Source organism: Chanos chanos, chromosome 2 (assembly GCF_902362185.1).
Source record: "Chanos chanos chromosome 2, fChaCha1.1, whole genome shotgun sequence".
NCBI classification, from domain to species: Eukaryota; Metazoa; Chordata; class Actinopteri; order Gonorynchiformes; family Chanidae; genus Chanos; species Chanos chanos.
Genome location: NC_044496.1, coordinates 33,647,274 through 33,658,019, shown reverse-complemented (window position 1 = coordinate 33,658,019; position 10,746 = coordinate 33,647,274).

The window sequence follows — 10,746 nt, the reverse complement described above, 5'->3', positions numbered from 1 at the left end:
TGACCTGCCTCATAGTGGGCAAGAAAAAACTCCCCCAAAACCCTGGTGTGACAAGGAAAAACATGGAAGAAATCTTGAAATGGACCACAGAGAGAAGAGACCCCTTCATGGCCAGACAGGTGTGCAATAGGTGCTGACCCAGTGAGCAATTACAAACAGTACAGTCATAATGCAAAATACACACTAGCAGACAAATTAAGACAACAAAACAGCAGCAGGGGGCCTCGACCGAGGTAGACGACACAGCCACAGCAGCACAGGATGATGACCAGCCACAAAGCTGCTAGGACAAGGGGCATGATGGTGATAAGGATGATGACAGGGAGGGATTAAGAGGACAGTGAGGATGGGCCAGTGGAGGGGGGCAGGGCACACCTGGGAAGAAGACCACTACACATACACAAGACCTCAATACTCAAGCATATGAGACACACACACACAAAAGATGAGGGGGGGAAAGGAGAGCATTAGTGGGGTATCAGGACATTATAAAGCAGAGAAAGCTTTGCTGCATTAATGCATTTATGCACTATATTCTCACTCACTCACTCATTATCTAAGCCGCTTATCCTAATTAGGGTCGTGGGGGGTGCTGGAGCCTATCCCAGCGCTCATAGGGCAAAAGGCAGGGAAACACCTTGGACGGGTCAGCAGTCCATCACAGACTGTATTCTAATGGCTGTGGAGGGCAGGGCCATGCAATCATTTTTTTGATTGTTAACAATAAAGTAAAAAAAAATGTGTGTGTGTGTGTGTATATATATATATATATATATATATATATATATATATATATATATATAGCATTATTTGGACAATATTGCACTGCAGGAAGTAGCATATTGCTATCATAATGGCAAGAAAAAGGCAATTAACAAAGGAAGACAGACAAACCATTATAACCTTGAGGAGCGTAGGTCTTTCTTTTAGAGAGATTGCAAAGAGAGCCAAAGTGTCAGTGAGTACAGTTTCCTACACCATCAAAAGGCATTTGGAAACTGGAGGAAACTCTGACAGGAAGAGGTCCGGCAGACCCAAAGCCACAACAAAAGCAGAAGATACGTTTCTGAGAGTCAGCAGCTTGCGTGACAGGCGTCTCACAGGACAACAGCTTCAAGCACAACTTAACAGTGGTTGAAGTAAGCAAATATCAGTTTCAACTGTTAAGAGAAGACTTCGAGCTGCAGGTTTGAGAGGTTGTGTGGCAGTAAGAAAGCCATTGCTAAAATGGCAAAATAAGAAGAAGAGGCTTGCCTGGCCCCTGAAACACCAGCACTGGACTGTTGAAGACTGGAAGAAGACTGGACCGATTAATCAAAATTTGAAATTTTCGGTTCATCATGCAGGGTTTTTGTACACCATCGAGAAGGTAAAAGGATGGTTCCTCAGTGTGTGACACCGACTGTCAAACATGGAGGAGGAAGCGTGATGGTTCGGGGCTCTTTTACTGGATCCAGGGTCGGTGACTTGCACAGAGTGACTGGCACCCTGAACCAAAAGGGCTACGACAGCATTTTGCAGCACCATGTAATAGCCTCTGGCCTACGGCTTATTTGTTCAGGGGTTCGTCCTACAACAGGATAATGACCCGACATACCTCCACCCTATGTCAGAACTACTTTAGAAGAAAAGAACAAGACGGTAGGCTTCAAATCATGGAATGGCCAGCACAGTCTCCAGACTTAAACCCCATCAAGCTGGTTTGGGATGAAGTGGACAGAAGGGTGAAGGCAAAGCAACCAACAAGTGCAACACATTTGTGGGAACTTCTGCAACAGTGTTGGAAAGAACTTTCAGGGTTTTACCTCTGGAGATTTTGGACCTGAGCAAGGGGCTGACTCATCTATAAGAAACAATCATACAGGGAAACTCTCTGAAACGGGACAGTATAAGAACAGACAGAGACATTCTGTTAAACAGGACAGTATAAGAACAGACAAGAGAGACTGTGTTAAACAGGACAGTGTGAGAACAGACAGAGAGACTGTGTTAAACAGGACAGTATAAGAACAGACAGAGAGACTGTGTTAAACAGGACAGTGTGAGAACAGACAGAGAGACTGTGTTAAACAGGACAGTGTGAGAACAGACAGACAGACTGTGTTAAACAGGACAGTGTGAGAACAGACAAGAGAGACTGTGTTAAACAAGACAGCATAAGAGCAGACAAGAGAGACTGTGTTAAACAGGACAGTGTGAGAACAGACAAGACAGACTGTATTAAACAGGACAGTATAAGAACAGACAGACAGATTGTGTTAAACAAGAGAGTGTGAGAACAGACAAGAGAGACTGTGTTAAACAAGACAGCATAAGAGCGGACAAGAGAGACTGTGTTAAACAGGACAGTGTGAGAACAGACAAGGGAGACTGTGTTTAACAGGACAGTGTGAGAACAGACAAGAGAGACTGTGTTAAACAGGACAGTGTAAGAACAGACAGAGAGACTGTGATAAACAGAACAGCATAAGAACAGACAAGGGAGACTGTTAAATAGGACAGTGTAAGAACAGACAAGAGAGACTGTGTTAAACACGACAGTATAAGAATGGACAGAGAGACTGTGTTAAACAGGACCATGTGAGAACAGACAAGAGAGACTGTGTTAAACAGGACAGCGTAAGAACAGACAAGAGATACTGTGTTAAACAGGACAGTGTAAGAACAGACAGACAAGAGATACTGTGTTAAACAGGACAGTGTGAGAACAGACAGAGAGACTGTGTTAAACAGGACAGTATAAGAACAGACAGGGAGACTGTGTTAAACAGGACAGTGTGAGAACAGACAGAGAGACTGTGTTAAACAGGACAGTGTGAGAACAGACAGACAGACTGTGTTAAACAGGACAGTGTGAGAACAGACAAGAGAGACTGTGTTAAACAAGACAGCATAAGAGCAGACAAGAGAGACTGTGTTAAACAGGACAGTGTGAGAACAGACAAGACAGACTGTATTAAACAGGACAGTATAAGAACAGACAGACAGATTGTGTTAAACAGGACAGTGTGAGAACAGACAGACAGACTGTGTTAAACAGGACAGTGTGAGAACAGACAAGAGAGACTGTGTTAAACAAGACAGCATAAGAGCAGACAAGAGAGACTGTGTTAAACAGGACAGTGTGAGAACAGACAAGACAGACTGTATTAAACAGGACAGTATAAGAACAGACAGACAGATTGTGTTAAACAAGAGAGTGTGAGAACAGACAAGAGAGACTGTGTTAAACAGGACAGTGTGAGAACAGACAAGGGAGACAGTGTTAAACAGGACAGTGTAAGAACAGACAGAGAGACTGTGTTAAACAGGACAGTGTGAGAACAGACAAGGGAGACAGTGTTAAACAGGACAGTGTAAGAACAGACAGAGAGACTGTGATAAACAGAACAGCATAAGAACAGACAAGGGAGACTGTTAAATAGGACAGTGTAAGAACAGACAAGAGAGACTGTGTTAAACACGACAGTATAAGAATGGACAGAGAGACTGTGTTAAACAGGACAGTATAAGAACAGACAGACAGACTGTGTTAAACAGGACCATGTGAGAACAGACAAGAGAGACTGTGTTAAACAGGACAGCGTAAGAACAGACAAGAGATACTGTGTTAAACAGGACAGTGTAAGAACAGACAGACAAGAGATACTGTGTTAAACAGGACAGTGTAAGAACAGACAGGGAGACTGTGTTAAACAGGACAATATAAGAACAGACAGAGGCTGAATAAGGGGTCAGAGATCAGAGAGATGTGTCTTTGACTGCCGGCCACACAATCTACATGTTCAAGTTCAAAAACTACATTTGTTTACTGCCGCCCATGCAACAACAAACTACATTTGTTTACAACTGGCCATACAACAGAATACAATAGAATATCTTTAGTGTCATTGACCAAATACAGTTTTCACTGCACCAGTACAACGAGATTAGGTTTTCAACTGCCATACCCGATGCTATACAAAACAATAGAACAACAGACAAGATCAAATAGCAATAAAGTGGTTAAAAAGTAGCAGACCGTTAACAGTGTCCATCAGTAGTGAATAAATAGTGCAATAGGTCAGCTGTGCAGAATGCGGCAACAGAATCAATACAGTGCAGAGTAACAGCAGTATAAACAGCATGTCTGTGACTGCTCTGCGTTGTGTGCTACAGTGGACACGAACCAGCGACTCTTAAGATGGGAAGCGGGCGTGCTAGCGAGGAAGCTAAAACCCATAGGCACTAGCGTTAGTCGCTAGTACACCTCTTAAGGTGTCGGGGGTGTTGGGCATCGACGTTTTAATGTTAAAAATAATAAACAGGCACGATGATGACTTGAGGTAGCTTTTTGTGTTTATTGAGGAAAAAGGGTGGAATACACAGCAAAAGCAGAGAGGAGGTCATCAAAGGCACCCCCAGACTGAGTGTTGATGTTGGAAGACTAGCGAGAGCAGTACCTCTCACACACAGATATACCCTGTACAGCCAAGGACTTTTGACCTTGGTGGCCATAGATAACGGTGTAGGGGGTTGCAAGGCCCGTAGACCATACTACCCATAATTCTCTGCCTGACCCCTAGAGGTTAGAGAATCGGGTTTGTGACCGAAGGGTTGCTAGTTCGATTCCCTGGACCTACATCCACAGCTGTGTACCCTTGGGCAAGGTACTTAACCCATAGGAATGGTGCAAGGAATGCTGCGTCTGGTGTGTGAGTTGGTTAAATGCAGAGGATAACTTCAGTGCTCACTGTTTGTGTGTGTGCGCGATCGCAGAAATTTACATTTACATGAGACCAGATACAGTGATGACGCAATTTCACCTTAAAACCGCGAAAAATCCTCATTCTCGGTTCTCATTAGCGAGTGTTCCTACTTGCATGGAGACACCATTCTCTCTGGCTGTGGATTTCCTCTCTGGAAGGGACCCTCCCTGCCTAAAGGGACACCATCTCTCTCTGCAGAAGAAAAGCGCTAAGAAACAACTAAGCGAGGTGTTTGCACCGAAGTTCCGGCCTAAGTTTAATGTACTCGTGCAATTGCGACTGTAACTTCACCGGTTAATTATACTGTAACCCACGCAATATTCGACGGAAGAAAAGGCGACCGGATCGCTTTTCATTTCTTAAAACGTCAACGGACTAAATCAAGAACCCTTGAAGATCATCGGACGAGCGACGGAGCCCCGAAGATCTTCAAGCGACAAGGAAAAGAACCTCTCCCTGGACCCGCGCATCGTACTGCTCATCAGGCCACCAAAGACGCATCTTCGGTCGCCACGCAAGAGCGATTTAAAGTAAGGCTGGCATCTGGGCACACTTTAGTTTTAATGTTGTATGTAGTTAACGTGAACAAAGTGTCGTTATTTTAATTCTTTTGTGATTTAAACGTACACACTATATTTCACGCACAATTCGATTTTTGACCGCTTGCTATTTTCTTTTGTTTACGACTCATGAGATCTTGCATGCGTTCTTTCCCTGTCTCTAACTCCCTTTGTGTGATTACACACACTTCAACTGGGATTACAGTGCGATTTAAGGGTTGGGTAGAGTTGTTGGGTTTAGGGCCTACTTGAGACTAGCTCTCCAATTGGAGATCCTTTGTCTCTCTCTCACACACGCGCGTCTTGTTACCCATCCTCACTCTCATTGGTGCCTAGCAAACACGCTTGCGCACTACATTCTCATATCACACATACCTCTTGCCTGTGCGCCTGCACACAGCCTCTCTCGCTCGATCCTCCCTCTCTTTTCAGTGCGCAGCTGGGCATACGCCCACATACACGCAAGTACGTGCTCTCTCTCTCTCTCTCTCTCTCACACGCATCTCTGCTCTTACACTCATTCAGTCTTACTCTGAATACTCGTGCATAGCCTCATTACCATCATATTACCATTTACACTTTGATCATTCTATCTGCTGCTGATTATTGATTGTACCATAGCAGTATTAGTTTGCCAAGTAGTATTGATTATGTTAATAAATAGTATCTTTGGAATAAACTGTTGTCTTCTTTTTCTGCTGCAATATTCACTGAATGCTAACCTCTGCCACCAAAGTACTCCCAATTGCCTTCATCAACCTGGTTGTTCATGAGTGTTATAGATTTAGTGGTGTAATTGTAATACATTAGTACTGCAATACTCGCTAAGACTGTAGCACAGTGTTACAACTAGATTATTCCGTTAATCTTAGTAGTTTAATTATAAAATATTGAACACCAAAATTAATGGTTAATAATTTTATGAGACTGATTTATATGAGACTGATTTGATAATCCTATCACACATCATTTTGTGTCCCCGTGTTAGGATTGGTATTGTACCTACAACGGAAACTCCCAAACTTACTTCAAACTGAAGTGAGAATACTTTGTTCCTGCGTCAAGAACCAAAACTGTCGCAGGACGCAAGTGCGCAACACAGGAATTTATTCAAACAAAAGGCAGAAGGAAACAAGGAACTTGGAAAGTTCAACAAGGTCTTTCTCACAATCACTACAAACAGGTTCGTCTCAAGTAGTCTCAGGCAAAGGTCTGTGGTGCATAACCGAGAGTAGACTTCACAAAGAATGTGCAAAAGTGAGGGGTTTAAATAAGGAGGAAACTTAACGAAATTAACAAGCAAACAGGTGAAGGTGGTGAGTGGTGATCAGACCGGTGATCAGTAGACCGGCGACGCTGAACGCCGAGTGGCTGAAGCTGACAAGGGGGAAGGCAAGGTCGTTACATCCTGTGAATTATATAAACCAGTACTTACCTTAAGAACACAGAAAATATGAAATATACCCATGTGAAAGAATGTATAAGTAAAACAAATGTATATCTGGGTCATAAGGTTAATATGTTCACATAGGGTGGATCTGTTCATTTAATAGGCTACGCTGTGATTGTATTTTAACGTTATCTAAACACTGGGAACACTCTGTGATGGTAGAGAATATTCAGCTAGGCCCCACAGGGGAGTGAGGTATACTCAGTGCGCAGCACTCTACTCGCTCGCTACCAATACACGTACGGTATGAACAGTATAGACAATATCAACAATATATGGCAGTATGGACAGTGTAAAGTGTCCAGTAGTAGTGAAAAGTGGAAATGGCACAGGTGCACAGAACAGCTCAGATGTGCGAAGTGCAGTCTAAACGGTACAAGCAGTATAAAACAGTATAAAAATAATGCAAACGGTATAAAATAGTGCAAACAGATCAGGTGTGCAAAAGAGCTCAGATGTGCAATCCGCAGCAAAAAAGTCCAGAAATGTAGAATAGAGTCTTAATAAAGACCCAGTTTGAGTGAATGTATAAGTCTTGTGCACAGGGGTTATTGTTATAGCAGAATGTCACTGTATTGTAGATAGAGGTATTGAACACAATATCCAGACAGTAACACAGAATGGATGAGAGTGGACCCCTGTGTACTATATAGCTTATTTTGGTGTCATAGTGCAGTGTGTTCGTGTATGTGAGGTCAGTTCACTTGTGCCAGACAATCAAGGGGTTAGTCAATCAGATTATGGGGGGTACTTGGTGGACTGGTTCAGAGCAGTTATAGCGCTGGGGAAATAGCTATTTCTCAGTCTGGAGGTGCAGGTATAGAAGGCCTTGTAACGTTTGCAAGATGAGAGGGGCTGGCATGAGTGTGTAGAGTCCTTACAGATTCTGGTAGCTTTCCTGAAGTAACACGAGCTGTAGATGTCCTCCAAGGCAGTAGTTGTATCCCAGTGATCGTCTGTGCTCTGGAGACGACCTGCTGAAGAGCTTTTCTACCACACAGAGATGCAGTGTGTTAGGATGCTCTCTGTGGTGCATCGTTAGAAAGTGTCCTCAGGAAAAACAACTGTTGCTGTGCTTTTCTGACCAGTGTAGTGTTGTTAGTGGACCTTGTGAGGTCCCTTGAGATGTGTATTCCTGGGAACCTGAAACTGGACATTCTCCCCACTCTGTCACTACTGATGTAGATAGGAGCGTATCCTGCGACCTTCCAAAGTTGATGATTAGCTCCTTGGTCTTTGCTGTATTAAGGGACATTTTGTACTCTGAGCACCAGCTCACCAGGTTCTGTACCTCTGCTCTGTAGGATGATTCATCGCTGTTGGAGATCAGCCCAGTCACCGTTATGTCATCTGCAAAGTTAATGATGGTGTTAGTGGGAAATGCAGGAACGCACATGTGTGAAGAGGGAGTAGAAGCTGGAGCTCAGTACACATCCTTGTGGTGTGCCAGTACTCAGAGTTATTGTTGAGGACAGGTGGGGGCCCAGTCTCACCACCTGAGGGCACTCTGACAGGAAATTCAGGCGAAGGCCTAGTTGGTGGAGTTTGGAGGTGAACTTGCTGGGAATAACAGTATTGAAAGTAGAGCTGTAGTCAGTAGGCGATTTGCTATTGTTTAACAGGGGGGATGGCCCAATGGTCACTGACACTACTCTGTAGAGTATATAGGGGGATGGCAGGGTAACAAGGGGGATGCATTTTGGTCACTTTGCCAACAAGGGGGATCTCATCCCCCCACAAATCGCCTGTTGGCTGTAGTCCACAAATAGCATCCTCACGTATGTGCCCTTTCTCTCCAGGTGAGTCAGGACAGTGTGGAGAGACAGAGAGATGGCGTCCTCTGTGGATCTGTTAGCTCTGTAAGCAAAGTGGTGTGAGTCCAGTGAGGCAGGGATGATGGTCTTGATGTGGGAGAAGACCAGCCTTTCAAAGTACTTCATTATCATTGGTGTGAGGACCAACCTTTCAAAGCATTTCATTATTGTTGGTGTGAGGGCAACCAGATGCTAGTCATTCAGATTGCTGATGTTTGGTTTTTGTTCGGCACTGGCACTATGATGGCTGACTTCAGGCACTTGGGGACCGCTGCCAGAGATAGAGACAGGTTGAAGATTCTTGTAAATACCTCATCCAACTGTTTAGCACAGTCTTTAAGTACCCGCCCTGGAACCCGTCCGGGTCTGCAACGTGTGCAGTACATCACATGTGCTCAGTGTGAGAACCTGTTCGTCATCCCAGCCCCCCCCCTCTCTCCCTCTCTCTCTTTCTCTCTCTCTTTCTCTCTCTTTCTTTCTGTTTCTCTCTCTCTCTCTTTTTCTCTCTCTCGCTCTCATCCTCCCTCTCTCTCTTTCTTGCCCTCTCTCTGTTGAGGTATACATGCTACTCCTGAGATACCAGTGATCCTGACTGCTTCTGCTCCCCAGACCTGATCCATCCTGATGCCCTGCTTCTGGTTGGAGTTCTCCGCCCTCGGAAACCACGCGCTGCTGAGGATAGCCCCATATGGACAACCCAAGAATACACTTAGAGCCTTTCATGACTTAAATTATGCCGTCTCTAAGTGCAAAACATCAAATTTATATACAAAAAGAAAGACCTTTTTTCACATTGTGAATATCTGTTCTATGTGCTGGCCAGAGACGGATGGGTGCCCCCTGTTGAGTCTTGGTTCCTCCCAAGGTTTCTTCCTCCTATTCGCTCCATTAGGGAGTTTTTCCTTGCCACTGTCACCTTGGGCTTGCTCACTGAGGGTTTAGGCACTGATCGCTGTAAAGCTGCTTTGAGACAATTTTGATTGTAAAAAGTGCTATACAAATAAAAGCAAATCGAACTGAATCATCCTCTGTGGCCGGGATTCTTGCACTTGTCATATTTGTGCCAATTTCAAAGCGAGTGAAGGTCTTGAGCTCGTTGGACAATGTGACATCACTGTGGGGGCAGACAGGGTTGCCCTTGCAGCCAGTGATAGCCCTGATACCTTGCTACATGTTCCTAGTGTCAGTGCTGTTGAAGTGGTCCTCTACACATTGTCTACGAATGTCTTTGGCCTTTTTTACGCTTTTTTCCAGATTTGACCTGGCGTCACTGTACACTGTAGTGTCACCAGATTTGAAGGCATTGTTGTGTGCTTTTAGGAGATTTTGTACCTCTCTGTTCATCCACGGTTCCTGGTTTGGAAACAGTCAACTACAGCTGTTTACTGCTGGCCACACAATAACAAACTACAGCGGTTTACTGCTGGCCACACAACAGTCAACTACAGCTGTTTACTGCTGGCCACACAACAGTCAACTACAGCTGTTTACTGCTGGCCACACAACAACAAACTACAGCAGTTTACTCATAGCTTTTGCTGATTAGTGACCCAGGTCTGAGGGAAACCAGTGTGGGTCAGTCTGGGAGTGAGTAAGAGCGTTAGCCCTGCCACTGCAGTGAAACTCCTGGAGGATGTGATGCTGTGTACTGGGTGGCTTGTGAACTGATTCTTTAAGTCCTGACTTTCCCATTTCCACCTCAGAGAGTGTTGTGTCTGACATATCAGTGTATCTTGAAAACGTTGAAAGGAAGTGTAATTATTACCATCCACACATGATGGATAAACAGTGATTTAAAACCAAACATAATTTCAGAATAGTGTTGTCTATGAATGTATGCTCTCTTACATCATACTTCAGTCTTTTCAGTTTCTCAGCCAGATCAAATTTCCCTACCTCCAGCTACAGTAGTCACTTCCACAGCTCACTGGCCTTGTTCCTGCACACACACACACACACACACACACACAGATAGAGAGAGAGAAACCTATTACCTGTTGAACACTGTTATTCATCTATTATTCTTCTTTGCTGCCATCTAGTGGCTAATTCTATCAAATACATATTTAGTGAACAGTGGCTAAGAGGACCAAGTCCTTACATTCAGTAATTCAGTACAGACAAAAAAGTTTAATTCCATAATAGCAATTCCATAATAGCAAATAGTTCTTACA